General features: G+C 39.0%; 1 long non-coding RNA gene and 1 pseudogene across 3 annotated transcripts; one reads left to right on the top strand and one right to left on the bottom strand.

Moving 5' to 3' along the window:
* Positions 1 to 914: 914 nt before the first annotated feature.
* On the bottom strand, positions 915 to 11,519 carry LOC145111701 (uncharacterized; annotated as a pseudogene).
* A 4,910-nt stretch (positions 11,520 to 16,429) lies between these two features.
* On the top strand, positions 16,430 to 20,057 carry LOC145116288 (uncharacterized). Of its 3 annotated transcripts, none has more exons than XR_013711977.1 (5): positions 16,430 to 16,927; positions 17,769 to 17,978; positions 18,135 to 18,202; positions 18,359 to 18,412; positions 18,783 to 20,057. It is a non-coding gene; the product is annotated as an uncharacterized LOC145116288 (long non-coding RNA). The 3 variants fall into 3 exon arrangements; XR_013711976.1 differs by having other exon boundaries at positions 18,359 to 19,592; positions 19,783 to 20,057; XR_013711975.1 differs by having other exon boundaries at positions 18,359 to 20,057.
* Positions 20,058 to 20,679: the final 622 nt, after the last annotated feature.

Raw genomic sequence — 20,679 nt, 5'->3', positions numbered from 1 at the left:
ATTTAATTTGAATTATATGTATTAATAAATTTGTTTGGACTTGAGGCTCAAAGTTATTATTTGCGGTTAAAATATTAACGAAATTTACTTATAGTACTTCAATGTGAATGACTTTAGAAGTTTATCATTACCAATATGATGATGAAAGTGAATAACATATATTAGGAAATATTAATAAACAATATTTGAAATATTGGCTTAGTGAGGATTATTAATACGGTTGTAAGTGCTCAAAGAGATGATAATTTATCTTAGACACTCCAGTGGTTTTACTTTGTGTTTCCTGTTCAGTTGATTCTCACTATGCCATGTATCCCATTCTATATCCTTTCTATTAGAGTACAAGTATGCTAGTTATCTAGGATGATTCTGTGTTATGCATGTATATTGTAGGAAACTTGGTGTCACGGTATGCTAAATTGGTAAGGTCTTGCCTGTTGATTGTATGGTATTGTAAGGAGTTATGATTGCTTAGGATAATTGAAAAAGGCCGGTTATCAATATTATGTATGTTCGACTAGCAAAGGACGCCATTGATAAGTGGTCAAGGGCAGGGTAACTAGGCAAGACTAGTTGCCAAGGAAATGTAGTCTGTTAGTTTATATTATGATTTTACGATATATGGTTATGTGGTAGTGATAGCATGGATTCTATGTAGTCTAAGTTGGATAGCCTGAGAACTCTTGGTCTAATGCCTGATTGTGATGTTCTTGTTTGATTCTGCGCTCTTGGGTGGATTATTTGTTCGACTCAGGGCCGACCGGGAGATTTTGGAGGCCCTATGCAAATTAGTAAAAATAGGCCTCAAAACTTGAAAAATCTAAATAGATGTGCAAAACAATTTTAATTTTTTATTTTGTATTGCAATGTAAGTTAAAATTCATTCAAAATAATACAAAAAAAAACACTTGTCTCTACTTAAAAAGTGTCATCCTCCTAGTATTGGCTGAAACAAATTTCTCAATTAATTCCTCATAAATAATTTTATCCAAAAAATTTCTTTCAATTTTAATCAAAGCCAATCCATTAAGCCGTTCTTGTGTCATTGTAAATCGTAAGTAAGACTTCAATATCTTCAATTTGGAAAAACTTCTTCCTGTAGATGCAACAGTAATAGGAATAGTTAATAAAATTGTAACATCCGGATTTTCAGAGACATTATTGTGTATGTTAATCTTGAGATTAAAGGAGGGACTCGACGAGTTGAGGGACCGACTCGCCGAGTCGAGTCGAGATTGCCGCGTGGATTTAATGAATGGACTCGACGAGTCAGAGGAGGGACTCGCCGAGTAGGTGCTGGGCAGAGAAACCCTAATTTCCTGGGTTTGGGACCTATTTAAAGGCATTTATAGCCTCAATTGCGGCCACCTTCCCCTGAGAAACCCTAGAGAGAAGAGAGAAAGCTTGTAGTGCAAGAGGAGGGCTAATTCATCATTCTTTGGTGTGTTTTAGCAAAGGGAAGGAAGGATTTCGAGCTAGGCTGACTTGTGGGACTCAAATCTTCCATCATTTCGTTCAGAGCTGCTGTGGGAGGTAAGGATTCATGTCTATCTTCATTTGAGTAATAGATTTCATGAATCTAGGGTTTCATCTCTTCACTTTGGTAAGAGATCTTGTGTGTGTGATGTCCCCTGGTGACAATATTATCAGATCTGGACCTTGAGAGGTCCAGAGAGTCCCTATTCTTCAGCTTTATGCAATCCTTTATGAGTTTTGGGGCCTAGGTTATTTTGGCATATAGAGATGATAGTGTGATGCATGAGCCTAAAGTTCGAACCTTTACGTGACTTTTGAGTGCTAGAAGGTTAGATCTACTAGTTGGTGAAGCAGATCTGACCTCAGAAGGTCATTTGAGTGTTGCCATGGAAGGAACTCGCCGAGTCCATAAGGGGACTCGATGAGTCGAGTCGGGTTGACCCGCGATTCATGACCAGTGGTGACTCGTCGAGTGGAAGGTTCGCTCGGCGAGTCGAGTGAGGTTTAGATAGACCCAGAGGACACGCTTGGACTCGCCGAGTCACCTATGTGCACTCGACGAGTCTGGTCAAAGTTGACCGTTGACTTTCGTTGACTTTTAGGGTCCAGTCAATGTTTGGACTTTTAAGCCATTGGAGGGGTAAAATGGTCTTTTACCCTCCTGAGAGAACTTAGAGAAGGAATAGCCTAGCCTTTGAGAGTCGTATTGATTAGAGTAATTATTTTATGTGATTAGGCGGAGGCTAGATCAGTATTTCCGAGTTCGAGATTTACCGAGTCACCCGAGGTGAGTCTTCTCACTATACTTTACCTTGAGTGGTAAGAAGAGTTATGTGACAGAGTATCTTGTATGCTATGTATGTGATGTGTTGCACTGCATTATTTCTATGTGATTTATGCTGTGTGTATTCCAGAGTTTACAGAGTTAGGACCGGAAGGTCCACAGAGTTAGGACCAGAGGGTCCACAGAGTTAGGGCCAGTGGGCCCACAGAGTTATAGCCTCGAGTGGCTAATATGTGTTATATGTGGTATTTTGGGGAAGTCACTAAGCATTTATGCTTACAGTGTTATGTGTTATGTGTTTCAGGTACTAGTGACGATCGTGGGAAGGCGCCGGCATGATCCGTACACACAGACCGAGGATTTTAATTGTGATCTTGGGATATGTTTTATTTGATGACAATTGTTGAACATGAGATTTGAGAATGTTTAAATGATAATCATGTTGTTTGAAAAATGAAAAATTGTTTGAAAATTTACGTCCTTACAAGTTGGTATCAGAGTCTTGGTTTGAGGGATTCGGACGCACCTTCGGGCGTATCTGAACTCAAACTGAGGATTTGAGGAATTTTTCGCAATAAAACAATTTTTCTAAAAAGAGTAAAAGGTTTTGAGGCGAGCAGAACAGAGCAGTGTGTACGGTCAGCCAGCGCCCGAACGGTGATTTCCCAAAATACCCTTACATTATGTGTTATGAGATATTATATGATATACTATACATGCTAGAGATAGGCTAAGTATTTCATATTTTAGGACTAGAGTGACCTGATTTGTGATGCCTTAGCCTATGAGTTGATGTTATATGTGATGTGCCTTCGAGTATGAGTATCCAGCAGGAATCCTTTTAGAGAGGGATCTGAGTAGAGAAGTAATCTAGGCGAGATACCTAGATGAGCATTTGAGGAGTCTACTGAGAGAGTAGTCAGATGCCCGCGTGGGGTAAAGTTGCTTGAGTTCGGTGATATCCTTTGAGTATGAGGAGAGCAAGTGGGCAATAACCTAGAGTGATTTTACATGTTAGTAGAGATATTCGATGCCCGAATGCTGCTTGCTTCGTGCTTTGTGGAACTCTTGATGATGGGAGTCACCTACTAAGTGAATATGACGATATTCAGGAGGTAGATGGCTGGCATCATAAGGAGTTCTTCAGCAGCTGATGGCAGAGAAGTGTGAGAACCTAGGAAGAGCCTAGGAAAGGGTGACCCTAGTCAGATGAGTACGCTGACAGAGTAGAGCATTTCGCAGAGGAGCGAACACACGTGACAAGATTGGTGATCGATAAGGTTGAGCAGCTACTTAGGAACTCGGGGATGGTCCGTGCAGAAAGTATGGGTAGATGTGGCAGGTAGTATGGGCCCGTACTACTGAAAGTAGAGGACCCATACTCGATACAGGGAACATTCCGAAGATTTTAAGTAGCAGATCGAGAGGTGATTTCATGGTTCGAGTACCATGATTTGTAGCAGATCGCGATGTGATTTCATGGTTCGAGTACCATGATTTGTAGCAGATCGCGAGGTGATTTCATGGTTCGAGTACCATGATTTGTAGCAGATCGCGAGGTGATTTCATGGTTCGAGTACCATGATTTGTAGCAGATCGAGAGGTGATTTCATGGTTCGAGTACCATGATTTGTAGCAGATCGCGAGGTGATTTCATGGTTCGAGTACCATGATTTGTAGCAGATCGCGAGGTGATTTCATGGTTCGAGTACCATGATTTGTAGCAGATCGCGAGGTGATTTCATGGTTCGAGTACCATGATTTGTAGCAGATCGAGAGGTGATTTCATGGTTCGAGTACCATGATTTGTAGCAGATCGAGAGGTGATGTCATGGTTCGAGTACCATGATCCATAGCAGACTGAGAAGAGAGAACATGGTTCGAGTACCATGATTGTAGCGAATTGAGAAGAGAAAACATGGTTCGGGTACCATGATTCATAGCAGATCGAGAGGTGGCCACATGGTTCGAGTACCATGACCCGTGGCGGTTAGTGTTACTGGCTCTGCCAGTTATTCTGTTGTGATTGGTCAGTCTGAGATCAGATGTGAAAGAGTATGGGGCTAGAGGGCCATGATGAACGAATTTTAGTGGAGCATCCCTTGAAAGGGAAATCGAGTTAGCTTCGAGGAATGGTTGGTGAGATGCTAGTTGGAGTCGCAAGACTCAGGGATGTGTAGGGATGGTGCGTTATGGGAGAATACGATCTGGGCTGAGCGACTGGCCGATAGTGGAAATGTCATTTTCTGTGACCTGAGCGGTGCTATTTCTGTTCCAGTGGGAAGCAGGAGAGGTATTGAGATATTCGGTTTCCGAGGTTGGGGGTGAGCCCTGTGGGGTGGCTTTGGTTACGATCTTTCATCGGAGTATCTGGGGCAGTATGTCTGCCGCGAGGTAAGGATATAGCAGGAGCAGGTTGTCAGCGGGAACTGAGACGGTCAAGGATCAGGATACACCCTATTTGAGCATAGTAGGGCATGTGTTAGCTGTAGCAACGGACGGTCAAGAGGAGTATATCGGAGCGGTGGCTCTTAGTGTCTATGATGGGTATCGTGTATGGAAATGAGGTCTCTGCTCTTAGGATAACTCACGTGATGGGACGTCAGTTGAGGAGTCGAGGATGAGGAGTATGTTAGTTCATTATTTTCAAACAGAGAGTCAGGGTTACTACTGGACAGTTGAGATGTCCGGTAGTGGGATGGTGCGAGATTCTGAATGACTAGAGGCAGTAATGATGAGAAGCTTCTGAGGATTCCATCTGAGATTCGGGGTATTTGGAGTTGTTTGATCTCCATCGGGGAGATCAGTGAGCATAGTGTATCACCTTCCAAGAGTAGGTGCGATGTTACTGGTAAAAACAGTCTGTGGGATAGATTGTTGGTGAACCAATTGGTGATGGTTCGACCCCTGAGTGGGGGAGAACCGGGTACTTTTTGAGGAGATCAGAGGTTTGTTCAAGAGTGGTTAGAGAACTGGATATAGAGACATGCGGTGCGGATTCCCGAGACTAGGGTTATCGGTGGTCGAGGTGAGTTGCAGAGGGAGTTAATGCATGTTGTCCGCGTTCAAGAAAGGATGAGTGTCTGCACGGCAGGTGGCCGTTGGTCAGAGGCCTTGTGGCAGATAAGAATTTTTCGAGGTGGTTGGTTCATAGGGATACTTCGGTAGTTGGGAGATTTTGGTTCGATGAATGGACTATTCTATGCTTTTTGGAAAGGGTAAGAGATGATCAGGCAGCCAATTTCCGGGACGGCATGCGTAATCTCGCTTGGTTCTGAGCAATAGAGGAAAGAGTTTCGGAGGGTCATTTTCGTATTCTGAGCCGTTGGCGATTTCTCCGTGTTTCAGTTTGGGAGATGGAGTATTCCGAGGTATCCGAGTTTAATGTTATAAGTTTCGGATTATTTCGAGACTTGAGTTATGAGATGTCAAGTGGTGTATAAGTGTCTATGGTTCCGGTGGGGGCCCTTCAGCTAATTGACACCAAACGGGATTATCTGAGAATGTGAATAGCAGCGAGAAAAAGAAGTTTTGTCACGGCAGTGGTCGTCCGAAGTAGTGATGCATAGCCGGGATGGGTGTGTGTATCTATCTACGCTCGGTCGCAGAGCATGAGTGAGTGAACGCAGGATGGCGTCGACTTGAGGATGAGATCGTGGAGTGGTAAGAGAAAGCACGGTAAGACTACAGAGAGCTGTAGCATCCATGAGTTAGTGCGAGAGAGTGCGGTGATACTGCGGGAAGCCGCAGTAATTGCCAGTCAGCGAGAGGGTGTTGTGATACTGCGGGGAGCCGTAGTACTCACTATTCAGCGAGAGGTTGCGGTGATGCTACGGGGAGCCGTAGTACTCACTATTCAGTGAGAGGTTGCGGTGATGCTACGGGGAGCCGTAGTACTCACTATTCAGAGAGAGGTTGCGGTGATGCAACGGGGAGCCGTAGTACTCACTATTCAGTGAGGTTGCGGTGATGCTACGGGGAGCAGTAGTACTCACTATTCAGTGAGAGGTTGCGGTGATGGTACGGGGAGCCGTAGTACTCACTATTCAGTGAGAGGTTGCGGTGATGCTACGGGGAGCCGCAGTACTCTATATTCAGTGAGGGGTTGTGGTGATGCTGCGGGGAGCCGTAGTACTCACTGTTCAGTGAGAGGTCGTTGTGATACTGCGGGGAGCCGTGGTACCCACTAGTCAGCAAGAGAATGTTGTGACGAAGTGCTCTCTGACCAGAGCGTGGCGCAGAAGATTTTTGGGCTTGGGTAGCCCTAATATTTGATTTTGTGGGAGCCTGGTGGTCGAACCAAGGGCAAGACTGGGGTCTCCATATTTGTCGGGAGTCGTTATATTTTGAAATTGAGTAATGGTTGTCGCAACCAAAGGGAAGTGGATAAGTGAGGAACGCATGAGTTGCGGGTCATGAGTTATGGGTTGAGTGGTTCGTTGGGACGAGTGGTTCCAATTCTGTGCCGGATCAGACTCTTGAGTTGAGTTCGATTCTAGTGGTGTATTGAGTAGACGGAATGAAATTCCAGATTCAGAGATGCACTTCATTTGGAAGGGGGTATTGTTCCATCTGGTGTCTTAGACCGGAGTGGGTCAATTCGTTGGTATGAGAAAACCGCGAAACACATGGAACTAATGAGTAGTAGACGGCAGAGGTCGAGAGCGAGTCGAATTCCGTACTCGCTTGAGGTGAAGCGAACTTCGTGACTCGTGTGTCACACAGAGCCGAGATAGTTGCATTGATAAGGAAGTCAGCGAGGCGTGTTGGTACACGCAATGGGTAACCTTTGGAGGTTCAATTGCTGGGTCGGGAGATGACCTGACGCTCAGTCTTGAAAGGGATATTGAGAAGGGAGCTGAGGTTTATGCTTGTCAGATGTCGGAGGACGCTTCTGAACAAGCATGGTCATTGTTCGTGTCTGAGGACAGGGTGTTGAGGGTTCGTTGTTCAGAGGGGTTGTGATTACAGTACAGTGGATGAGTCCCTGGTGTGATGTGATCCTTCCATTCCTTGGTATATGATCTGGATTTTTTATCATGTCTGGGACGAGTGATCGGTAGCCAGTTTTGGGCATGGACTTGTTTTACTGGTCCCCACTAGAGAATCAGAGGGGCAGTGAGCTATCAGGGTTTGTTATTCTAGGAGCGAATAACGTGGTGACATCTGAAGAGGGCGGTCTGGCTGTGTGTCAGGCTACTAGAGTTCCAGATTCTGGAGAGTCAGAAGGGGTAGCGTAGTGGCAGTTGGATTTGTCCTTTTCCAGGGAGGAGTTCCTGTTGGATTCAGGTGTCCAGAGAGGAAGATAGTTGTGTGGTATGAGACCCTTTCGCTGGTGCTGTTTGGTTATTGGATTAGATCTATATGTTGTGGAGGACTGATTTCGAGGGCGAAATCTAATTCAAGTGGGGGAGAATTGTAACATTCGGATTTTCAGAGACATTATTGTGTATGTTAATCTTGAGATTTAAGAAGGGACTCGACGAGTTGAGGGACCGACTCACCGAGTCGAGTCGAGATTGCCGCGTGGATTTAATGAATGGACTCGACGAGTCAGAGGAGGGACTCGCCGAGTAGGTGCTGGGCAGAGAAACCCTAATTTCCTGGGTTTGGGACCTATTTAAAGGCATTTATAGCCTCAATTGCGGCCACCTTCCCCTGAGAAACCCTAGAGAGAAGAGAGAAAGCTTGTAGTGCAAGAGGAGGGCTAATTCATCATTCTTTGGTGTGTTTTAGCAAAGGGAAGGAAGGATTTCAAGCTAGGCTGACGTGTGGGACTCAAATCTTCCATCATTTCGTTCAGAGCTGCTGTGGGAGGTAAGGATTCATGTCTATCTTCATTTGAGTAATAGATTTCATGAATCTAGGGTTTCATCTCTTCACTTTGGTAAGAGATCTTGTGTGTGTGATGTCCCCTGGTGACAATATTATCAGATCTGGACCTTGAGAGGTCTAGAGAGTCCCTATTCTTCAGCTTTATGCAATCCTTTATGAGTTTTGGGGCCTAGGTTATTATATTAAGGGTTATTTTGGCATATAGAGATGATAGTGTGATGCATGGGCCTAAAGTTCGAACCTTTACGTGACTTTTGAATGCTAGAAGGTTAGATCTACTAGTTGGTGAAGCAGATCTGACCTCAGAAGGTCGTTTGAGTGTTGCCATGGAAGGAACTCGCCGAGTCTATAAGGGGACTCGGCGAGTCGAGTCAGGTTGACCCGCGATTCATGACCAGTGGTGACTCGTCGAGTGGAAGGTTCGCTCGGCGAGTCGAGTGAGGTTTAGATAGACCCAGAGGACACGCTTGGACTCGCCGAGTCACCTATGTGCACTCGACGAGTCTGGTCAAAGTTGACCATTGACTTTCGTTGACTTTTAGGGTCCAGTCAATGTTTGGACTTTTGAGCCATTGGAGGGGTAAAATGGTCTTTTACCCTCCTGAGAGAACTTAGAGAAGGAATAGCCTAGCCTTTGAGAGTCGTATTTATTAGAGTAATTATTTTATGTGATTAGGCGGAGGCTAGATCAGTATTTCCGAGTTCGAGATTTACCAAGTCACCCGAGGTGAGTCTTCTCACTATACTTTACCTTGAGTGGTAAGAAGAGTTATGTGACAGAGTATCTTGTATGCTATGTATGTGATGTGTTGCACTGTATTATTTCTATGTGATTTATGCTGTGTGTATTCCAGAGTTTACAGAGTTAGGACTGGAAGGTCCACAGAGTTAGGACCAGAGGGTCCACAGAGTTAGGGCCAGTGGGCTCACAGAGTTATAGCCTCGAGTGACTAATATGTGTTATATGTGGTATTTTGGGGAAGTCACTAAGCATTTATGCTTACAGTGTTATGTGTTATGTGTTTCAGGTACTAGTGACGATCGCGGGAAGGCACCGGCATGATCCGTACACACAGACCGAGGATTTTAATTGTGATATTGGGATATGTTTTATTTGATGACAATTGTTGAACATGAGATTTGAGAATGTTTAAATGATAATCATGTTGTTTGAAAAATGAAAAATTGTTTGAAAATTTACGTCGTTACAAAAATTCTATGTGCAATAGATGTATTAGGAAAGCAAGCAACACGTTTTAAAAAATCTAGAATATCTACTGCTATCATTTTTTCTTTAGGTAAAAGCTGTAGAAGTAATTTTAATTCAACATATAAATCATTTCCATTAATATTTGATTGTTCATCTTGTTTAAGTGAAGTTTCAAGAGTCTTACAACATGACTTTAAGCTCATATCATCTAATGAACGTAATTTTTCAGAGTTAAATGAAAACCCAAAAATATTATCATATTGTTAATATTTTTCAAACCTTGTAGTTAGAGAAAATTTTGCTTGATAAAAAATGTATAGAAAATATTTTACCCTAAAAGACTCTTGTGGGGATTTTGAAACACTAGAAGACGTATCATTTGAAGTTTCATCAAAATGTTTTTTTACTTTAACTTCACGTTTTTGAGGAAACATTGGCTTAATGTTCATTTCCAAGGCAATTTCTTTTGCAATTTTTAAAGCATTTAAAAAACCAACTTCTCTATATTCTTTAAAAAAAGAAATAAGCCCCTTTATTTTTTCCATAGCAACATTAATAAGCATATATTTTGATTGCAATTGTTTGCTAACTAAATTAATAGTATTTAACATTTCATACCAAATTACCAGAGCCATTATAAACTCAAAGTTACCAAGTTCATTTTTTGCTAAGGATTTCGCTTCACCTTTTTATTTTTGGATCATTATCATTTTTAGCAATTTGAAGTAATGCCTTTTTAATATCTAAAATTTGAAATCTTATTGCTTTTACACTATCAACACGACTCTCCCAACGAGTGGATGACAAAGATGTAGGAGTTAATCCTTTCACATTATCTTTTAAAACTTGCAATCTTTTAGTCGAATTTGCAAAGATTGTATAAATACGTTGTATGGTTCCAAAAAAACCTTTTGCTTTACCACAAGTATTAGCCATATCACATAAAGTTAAATTTACACTATGACAACCACTAGAAGTGTAAAAAGCTCTTGAATTTATATCCAAAAGCTTTTTTTGCACTCCTTGATGTTTTCCTTTCATATTTGACCCATTGTCATAACCTTGTCCACGCACATTATTATTGTCTAGATCAAGCAAATTCATTTCATTTTGTAAAACATCAAAAAATTCTTGGCCGGTTGTATCATTTACATCCAAAAACCCTAAAAAGGATTCCTTGATGCAAACAGAACCCGATGATACATCTACATATCTTAAAATCAAGGTCATTTGCTCTTGGTGACTTATGTAAGGTCTACAATCAAGTATTATAGAAAAATATTTTGCTTTTTTTATTTCTTTAATAATCATATATTTTATTTCATGAGAAAGCAAAAATATTAATTCATTTTGTATACTATGCCCAAGATATTGATTATGGATACCATCAATTGTTATACGTTGAACATGCTCATGGAGAACCACATCAAACTCAACTAACATTTCGATTAAGCCTAAGAAATTTTCATTGTTACTTTCATACAATTTCTCCTTAGTACCACGAAAAGCTAGATTATATTTAGCAAGAAATTTAACATCAACAATTCTCAATGAAACTTTTCTCCAACGATTTTTTTTCTTTTTCTATTTGTTTTTTAGTCTCTTTATCAATAGTTTTATTTTTTTGTAATATTAAACGCAAATCATACCAAATAGTTTTATTTTTCTCATGTTCTATACTTGTTTCATGGTCTTTAATTCTAGTGCTAAGATGCATCAAATCCCCAAAACATTCATTTGCTAATTGATTTTTTCCACACCCTTTTCTGAATATTTTACAACAAAAACAAAATATTTTATCAAGTTGTTTAGAATAAACAAGCCAATCTCTATCACATTTTTCCCTATCTGGTAAAACCCTAGGATAATATAAAGCAGAAAATCTTCTTAAATATTTATCTTTAGGATATTTTGAATAGATAAATATCTTTTAGGACCTTCTAATGCTATAATATTTACCATATTAGAATCTAGAGTTTCCTAATTTGTTGGATCGAAAATATCAAATGTATAAATGTTATTACAATCATCAAAATTATTATCATTAACATTAGCTTCATCAAAATTGTTATCATCAACATTAATATCATCTATATTAGCATCATTAACATTAACATTATCACTATTAGTTCCATTAACAGTAACATTATCAACATTAGTATCAATATTAATAGTTTGCTTTTCTTTTGTTTGTTTTATTATAAACCTATCCATAGATCATTCTTAAGCTTTAGTAGATACTTCAATTTTTGTTTCTTTTTACGTTTTTCACGTCCAGATTCATATTTTCTTATTCGAGGAGACATACTAAAGTCTAAAGTAGTAAAGTATAAAAAAGGAGAGGAAACACCTAATTTTTAGATGTCTTCTTCATTTGTGATATTACAGATCTGTAAATTCCTTGATTTCCTTCTCAGTTCTTAGTTTTCGATTCTGAACAAATCAAATACAATGCACCTGTAAAAATATAAATAAATATGAAAAAAATTACTAAAAACCAAAGAGGTAAAAACCATTATCAACATAAAATAGAGAAAATCATAAAGAGGATAAAGTGTTAATCCTTCATATTGATTTCCAGGTTTCTGAAAAAGTGAAAAACCAAGAATTTTAGGATTTTCTGAAAACCAAAGAGTTATCACTATTCATTGTTCTACTGTTCACGAGCCAAGGCCTGTCGAGAGAATCAAAACCAAAGTTTTCAACTATCAAGAACTCAAGTTTATGTGAGATATTCTAAAAAACTATTTTGATTTTAAAGTACCTTTTTTTGATTCTGAATTGATTCTTGAAAAGACCGATTCAACGATTCTGATTTTGATTTTTGATGCCACCTGGTGCAGGTTCTAAAATCAGATTCTGATTATCGAACTCTTTGGGATCGAACTCCGATTAACTTCTAGTTCTAAGTGGAAGTGAGACTGTGAGTTTGTGAGAGAAATAGAGAATCAGAGAGGATACAGAAATCAGAGAATGGAGAGCGAAAACAAGAATGAAGAAAACAGAGAAGGAAGAACCGTAATTATTGGACTCATTGGGATTGGATTTTGAGACTGTTGCGTTGCAGGATACGAAAGGGCTTCCTTGATTTTTGCTAATATCGAGAGAATAGAGGGGAGATTGAAGATCGATTGATTGCCTCTTTTTTTTTCCCGCTCCTTGATTCTGTGAGTGTTGGCAGTTCCTGAATTCCCCAATCTATTTTCCCTTGGTTGGGCTAACTAGTATTAAAGGATTAAAAAAATTTGGGGCCCCATAAAATTATAGGCCCTGTGCAGACACACCAATTGTACACCTGTAATATTCGGCCCTGGTTCGAGTGTCTATCTGATTCCTAACTACATATGACTTTGTGTATTGTTTGAAAAACCATGGGGGTAGCCCATGGAAATTTCTTGTAAGACCATGGGGATAACTCATGGAATTACAAGGAAAAGACCATGGGGGTAGCCCATGGAATTGCAAGGAAAAGACCATGGGGGTAGCCCATTTGAAGTTGCTTGTAAGACCATGGGGTAGCCCATGACATTGCAAGGAAAAGACCATGGGGGTAGCCCATGACACTTACTTGTAAGACCATGCGGGTAGCCCATAACATTTCAAGGAAAAGACCATGCTGGTAGCTCATGTGATTGCGAGGCATTTCCTACAAGTTAGTTGAGGCTTGATAATCCTTGCGGGTTGCGGGAAAGGAGAGTCCTAGAAAGAGAGTCGAGGAAGTGTAGTATTTTGCATATGGCTAGTTGTATGCATATTAGTGAGGAGTATAATGGAGTGATTTTAAGTGACTTGGGAATCTTGGAATAGTCCTTCGAATGAGTTTGGATAAGTGTAGAAGGTAGTATTGGGCCCGTACTATTGAAATCACAAGATCCATACTTGGGTCAAGGAAGTGTTACAGGAATACCAAGAAACTTGTAGGTAGGTATGCATAGTATGGGTTGGCATTATGCATTAACTTTGATGTGTTCACATTATATTTCAAATTCAGGATGGAAACCTTTCATGTTGGTGATTCACGTCTGAGTGAGAGGGATATTTGCGACATAATTACCGTAGAGATTTCATGGTTTGCTAGGGAGGTTTGGTCAGATATGATCAGTACTCTTAGAGACGGGATGGTTTTGGTGTTGGACGAGCGGATTAGGATTCTATAGGCCGAGTTGGAGGCTGGTCGGCCATGGGGTCATATGGTTACCTTCAGGGAGTTTGATATTGTTTCTTTGGGATTACGGAGCCAATCATAAGTACACGTTGGATTGACGATACAGAGAGTGTCTTTCGCGCCAGCTTTTGTCCCGTGGAGGCCAATGTAAAATTTGTAGAGTGTCTTCTGCGTGTCAGAGCTAGAGATTGGTGGTGCGAGGTCATTTTGGGCCTCGAACCAGATGCGGTCAAGTCCATGTCATGGGAGGATTTTGTCACCAAATTGAAGAAGGAGTTTGTGCTAGTGATTGAGGTTTAACAGTTGGCCTGAGAGTTTTTGGCAATTGAGCAGACTATAGAGACAATGGAGGAGATCACCGCCAAGTTCAAAGAAAGAGCATTGATTTTCCTTCAGTATGCTACAACGGAGAAGCTGAGGATGACTCGCTACCATGATATGTTTTGAACAGAAATCCAAGAGCACGTGAGCATCTCGAGTCATAAGACTCTTTCCGGTTTAGTTGGAAGAGAGGGAGAGAGAGAGAAAGAGAGAGAGAAATGGATAGATTGATATATATATATATATATATATATATATATATATATATATATATATATATATATATAGAGAGAGAGAGAGAGAGAGAGAGAGAGAGTTGGAGTAAGAGTTGGAGATCCGTCAATGGAAAAGGATACATGATCAGGTTCATTCATCGACATCAACAGTCAAGAAGGATGAGGTGACTAAGTTTCGGTAAGGAGATTGAGAAACTTACAGATCTTACGGTAGGTGTCGCCAGATTCATCGGGGCACTTGTTGTGTGTCAGTTTTGAGATATTTCAGATACGGTCAAGAGGGGCTTCTTTTACAGTCATCCAGGCCATGCTAATTTTGATTATCCTTTGAGAGCGGAGGGGTGATTTTGGATCCAACACCTTTTAGCTTGGAAGTTACCAGATGGATGGCATGGGACGACTGGAGTTCCAAGGACAGGGGTATGAGCTATCAGCTCTTCATCTCGATCGGATGTGACATTGTTGATGTCATCAGTATCTTGTTGTTTATGTTTTCGTTGTTTTAGTTGTTAACATGGATGATCTGTTGAATGGTATTTTTTTAATCAACTATGGTTTTGTTTAGATTGATTATTTATGAATGGATTGCTTGTTGATTGTGGTGTTGTAGATGTGTGTTGGAACTCTTGGATTTCGGTTTGAAGGATTCGGGTTCTCTTATGCCTTTGATGTCAGGTATGGTTATTAGGAACCAAGTGGTGCAGTTATTGGAATGACTCAAAATTTTGAATGGTTATGAAGTCGTTGGAGTCTAGTCAATTTCAAGTGGGGGAGAATCGCTTTATCATACAAAAGTGATTGTAAGACTATGGGTGGACCATATCATTCACTTGGGTTGAAATGACTATGTTGAAGCATGAAGTGACCCTCTACAGCTAAGAAGTACCGAATTCCTGACTTGATGTTGTGGTAGTAGTTATTGCTAAGAAGACTTGGGAGTTATCACTAAAGACCTGATACCGGTGTGGAGAAGAACGACCCGAAAAGTAATTTACTTTGTCTATTGTAATCATATATGTCACAAAAGTAATGTTCACCTTTTCTGACATTGAGTAGTCATCTGTGTCATGTCAGTCAAAATATAGCAAGTATGGCCATCTTACTTGGGAGCATTTTATTGTTTTTGATGTAACTTGTTCAGCTATTTATAGGTGATCATGTTGATCGATCTAGAACCCACTTCTTCAAGACTTTCCCTGTATTACACTTTATTGAATACAAGTCTTCATTATCTTCATTTGTTGCTTATGTTGTTCATCACTTACTAACTCGAGTTCGAATGCAAACCTTGTTACGATTCAACTAAGTATGTGTGCTTATATTTATTGATTAATCTTGCTGTTATATCTTTCCTGATTATTCAGTATTTTTCGTTATTATTGAGCTTATCAAAAGATCCACTGAGATTAACTTATATTTCCGCAAATCAATCCTGAAGTTATTCTATCAACAGACTCGTCGGTCGTGTTAGGTTGTATCCTTTGCTTAGTTATTCCTAGGGTTAGTCCTGAGTGATGCTAGAACAGATTGGTTATGTAGGCTAGTTTAGTCTTTGTTTGTTGGGTTATTTGTTTGGGGTTTGTTCTTGCGTCTTGATAAGAATTTGTCGGCATATGATGGTTAGTCGTGGATCTTGTTATGTAGTTATCGGTGAATTATTGATCAGCATGTTCGTTAGTTAGGTTGTGTATGGTACTCGTTCATCATCGGTTCATGTGATTCTCGCTATGGACCGAGATGACATTTGTTCCCGAAGGTGATTGATTGCTTTAGAATGTTAGCTCTAGAGCTTCAGTGGATGAAAATTTGATTCTTGAGAGTTTTACTCATGGATGGATTATGCAACTGTACGTGAAGACTTTATGATTGTATATTGTAGACTCTAGTGAATAGAGTTCTGAAAACTCATACACAAGGAAGTGGTTTAGAAACCTAAATGTGACTTGGAGGTTGTTAAGAAGAAATTTGTATTGGTAGATTTCGAGGACGAAATCTACTTCAAGTGGGAGAGAGGTGTAACGTCTCGTTTCCACTTAATGATTTCAAAATATTATTAATAAATAATAACAGACATTTGTATAATTAAAACCTAAATGTTGTAGGTTTGAAAAATGAAGTAACTAAATAAAAGACATTATAAAAATGCTAATAATAATAATAATAATAATAATAACTTATTTATTTAATATAAATAGCATATATTTAGTCCAGGGGTTAGATTATAATTTGTAGAACTCGTTTGATCATAAAATCTCAGATTATGGTGAAAAGCATTAACATACCAAACCCTGGGGACCTTATAGTCAACTTTCCAAATTTGAGTTGTCACCTTCTTCCCTAACCCGATGCATATACTCTAACCACATTTTGCTTCATTTGAACCTACAAATCATGTCATTCTCGAAAGCCATTTGATTCCATTTCCTAAATAACATCTAGGCACACATTATGAGTCATACTCTCTCATCCCTTGAGCCTCAAAATTGATGAAAACGAGAGAAGGAGAGGGAGGCTACCACCACCAAGATCTCATCGGATTTTGCTAAATACCACCACTAGTCGTTGTCGGAGCTTCGTTACAGGGATGTAACCTCCAGAAAATATGGAGATGAGAATGTAGGGAGAAGGAGTGAGAGTGGGTGAGTTGTACCGACTGTACAATCTAACTCAGACGGGAAGGTGGTGGAGGCGAGATTTAGGTGCGAAGAAGGACTAAAAGGGATCCACAACTTCAACCCCCATGCATATGGAAAATGGTTCGCAGAAATGTAGTCGGAGAAAGGGGTGATGGTCATCGGAGGCCATGCCGTTGTCGGAGATGATGTTGTCACCGGAAATGGAAACCTTGCCAGAAAGAGAGTGTTGCCGACTGCGGAGGGTATTGGGCGGTGCCTAGGCAAGTATGGCAACCTCTTGACCTAACTGACCACATATTTATGACCACATATTTAAGATTTGGGCTTTTAATTGTTGGGTGGATTCAATTAATGTTTTGGGCTAATTAACACCGGGTTTAATTGCAAAATAAACATAATATAAGGTAAAGTCTTATTTTATATATATATATATATATATATATATATATATATATATATATATATATATATATATAAAAGTGCCTGGTGAATAGGACTTCCCTGCCATTGGTTGGATTTTTTTATTATTTTTTATTTTTTAATCTGTTCTGTTCTTGGTAACGTGTCTTCAGCTGCTTTTTTCTTTTACTACGTGTCCTACACCGCCACCCTCATCCAATAGATACAAACCGATTTCTCTTGATACAGTTTATGTCGATGCTTCCAATCACTGCCTCTCCAAATATTCACTCGGCTGCTTCCGCACAGTCTTAACCTTCTCTTTTTGTAAACCGATGAAGCTTCCATCTTCGATTGGAGGTCGTCGACCTATCCTTATGTCGACTGGGCGTCTTCCTTTCGGTTTAGGGCTTTAGGAAGAGGGCAGCACTCGAAGGCGGTGGTGCGGACCATCGACGACAATTAAAAGACGGTTTTTTTTTCCACTGATTTATTCCTTTCCCTGTTAATCCTTTCCAATTTCTCCATCTACAAGCGCTATTGAACCTTAACCCCTTTCTTTCAATCGATTTTGCAAATACAGATCACCATGCCTTTCTTCGGTGGATATTATCCTAATTTACTTATTTTCCCAATATGTCCTTAGCCTCGAAATGACTAATTTTGTTGATCGTCTGTGCTTCGGATTTCTGTTTTGCTGTAACAGACACACACACGACACAAACATGCCATCATGTCTAGGCCAGACGAGCAGAAGGCCGCCGATTGTGGCTCATCTTCTGTGGCTGCGACCCCTCGATCATGGAATTCTCGCTGTCGTCTGTAGCCTCCGATTCCTGTGTGGAGAACTTCTTGGAATAACCAGATCAGCACCTCTCGACGAAATTTCTTTGGCTTTGGCATGATTAACAGACAAGTGAGTTTTTTCTCAATTTCATAATTTCTTTTTGTGTTTTTAGATCTTATTGACTTTAATTTCACCTTTGCATGAGTTTATTTGGATCTGACCCTTGATATTAGAATAGGAATTCGCATTATGAAATATAACTTTATGTTATTTGTGGTTTTTTAGTTTTGAACACCAACTGGTCAACAAAAATCCTCAATGAAAAAATCTGATGAAGACTGTTTTTCTACTTGGTAAACTATGTCATCAATCTCTTCTTCTTAGATTACACTTTTATTTGTTACAGGATGGTAAATACATAAGCACCTCTCGTGTTCTTTTTTTTCTGTTGGTTTGATCTACCATCTTCCTACCTGATTGTTAATTATGTTGTATATGTTTGTACTCAGAGATAGTGAAAGATGTTGATTATTCTCTGTAATGGACTACAACAACAATCACAGGTACGTGCAAACTCTATGCTCTGCTTCTTACAGTAATTTTTTTTTTTTTGATAAAAGTTAGAAATTGCAACCATTGGTTAATGGTGATAGAATATTGATCAAATACATAATCAATTTCACCAATTAATTGGGAAGAATATGTAACTGAGATAGCAGCTGACATTATGAAAGAGCAGAGCCCTAAAAGGTCTATACCTTCTATCTTTATACATATTGTACGCTGTGTATATGCTGTCATTGTATCTTTTTTTATGTGTATATGTTTATAGGTTGTTCCAGGTTTGGAGAAAGTTGTATGAGTTACTTCTAAATTGTATCCTTCCTGAAGTTATATTGAAGGTTAGAATTGATATTTCTTTTTCTTTTTTAGGAACATAGGATGTGCCTTAGACATAAAGCCACATTTGACATTGAAGGTACTTTTTTTTAAACGCTTTTGAGTTTTATAATAATTTATAGTGATTGTTATTAACCATGCATGCAGTAGACTGAATTGGTGCATTGAGTAAGCTTCTATCTTTTATACCTTATTGATGTCATAGCTCATGATGGTTGTTGTGTTTATAGTAAAAAAATGGAAAGTAGTTTCTGGTGGACACTCTTTTTTAAGTTATGTTGTATTTTCGTGGATTTATATCTTTTGGGGATATGTAAGTTCAACCCTAGAACTTCCAGGAAACAAGAAATGTTGCACCTTCCAAGGAAAAAGATTGATGTTTTGTTTTTCACTTGCTGGAATGACATCTCTTTGCTCTCATGGTGTCTTTGGTGATGGTGTGAAGTAAAGAAGTCGCGCCACAAAAAGATCACTGGTTTTCAGGTGAAAATTAAGAGTTGATATAACGCCTTTTGGTTGTGTCATGTTGAAATGACCAAAATACCCTTTACAGTTTGCTCCAGGTACTGCATCCGAAGTGCTAATCACTTTTGAAAAACACGATTTTTTTTATCCGGTTTGACGGATGGGTCATGGGTCAACCGATTGAACCACCGGACCAACCCGATTTTACTGTTGAAATTTTTTCAACACTTTTGAACTTTTGAGGGTTTTACATATTAATTTTTGTGGATTTGTGGGAGATCATCGCAGGTTTAGACTGGTGAAGGACACATTAAGACATGTCAAATACTGATAATGCTGTGGATCCTGGATATAACTTCTTTTTTTCCATTATAATAAGTATTCTATTTTCAATCTTTTAATTCATTACCATATATGATTGCTTTCTCTCTCCATTTAATACATTTAATTGAAGCTACATTGAAAAAGTCTTTGTTGATGAAATTCACAAGCTGATGATAGTTTTTATTTTGTGGGGTGATGATATCTTTAGTAATTCCATCTTGCTGTTATGTTTTTGATTTTGCAGCCAAACAAAAGATGCTCTTAAGATACTAAAGAAGAAGCTTGGGTGGTGAAATTGCCAGATTTTGTAATTGAATAACCTTCTTAGGTTTTTACTGTAATACATCAATGAATATGGATCATGAGTACGTTACCATTGTTTTATTTGGGTTTTTTTGGATGATTGTTTTATTGGGGTGCTGATATTTTGAGCCTCCTTATTTGATTTCAAAGCAAACGGTTGGATTGAAATCTAACCCCCGCAAAGCGGGATACTTCCCTAGTTAATTGTAAATGAGAACTAAGTCTATTGGTTAAGGTTGTTTATTTTATCTAGTGAACGATAATATTTATGTGATTATGGTTTGGTTAAATTAATTAAAGGTAATTAAATTAATTTGAATTATATGTATTAATAAATTCGTTTAGACATGAGGCTCAAATTGATTATTTTGCGGTTAAAATATTAGCGACATTTACTTATCATACTTTAATGTGCGTGACTTTAGAAGTTCATCATTGTCAGACCCCGGCCGTCGGCGGAAACACCGGGCAGTGTAACGTCATTTCTTGTATCATAGTTATCAACTTCCTGAAAACACATGCATTTTAAAATACGTCAACATAAAGTTGGTGAGTTCACATGTTTTGACTCCATATAAAATAACACTTTTTCTCAAGTTCAAAAGTATAGTTTTGAAAGTATCATTTGGACTCTCCAACATTATATATATATATATATATATATATATATATATATATATATATATATATATATATATATATATATATATATATATATATATATTAGGTATAATGGTTTACTTATTAAATAAGTGATATACCTATAAGTTTCACATATTATGAATAAATGATTGTAATCCCATACAAACTAAGGTTGCTACATATAAATCTTATTTCA

Source organism: Lactuca virosa, chromosome 5, assembly GCF_052849685.1.
Source record: "Lactuca virosa cultivar CGN04683 chromosome 5, Lactuca_virosa_CGN04683_v6, whole genome shotgun sequence".
NCBI classification, from domain to species: domain Eukaryota; kingdom Viridiplantae; phylum Streptophyta; class Magnoliopsida; order Asterales; family Asteraceae; genus Lactuca; species Lactuca virosa.
This window is presented reverse-complemented; position numbering and strand designations above follow the sequence as displayed.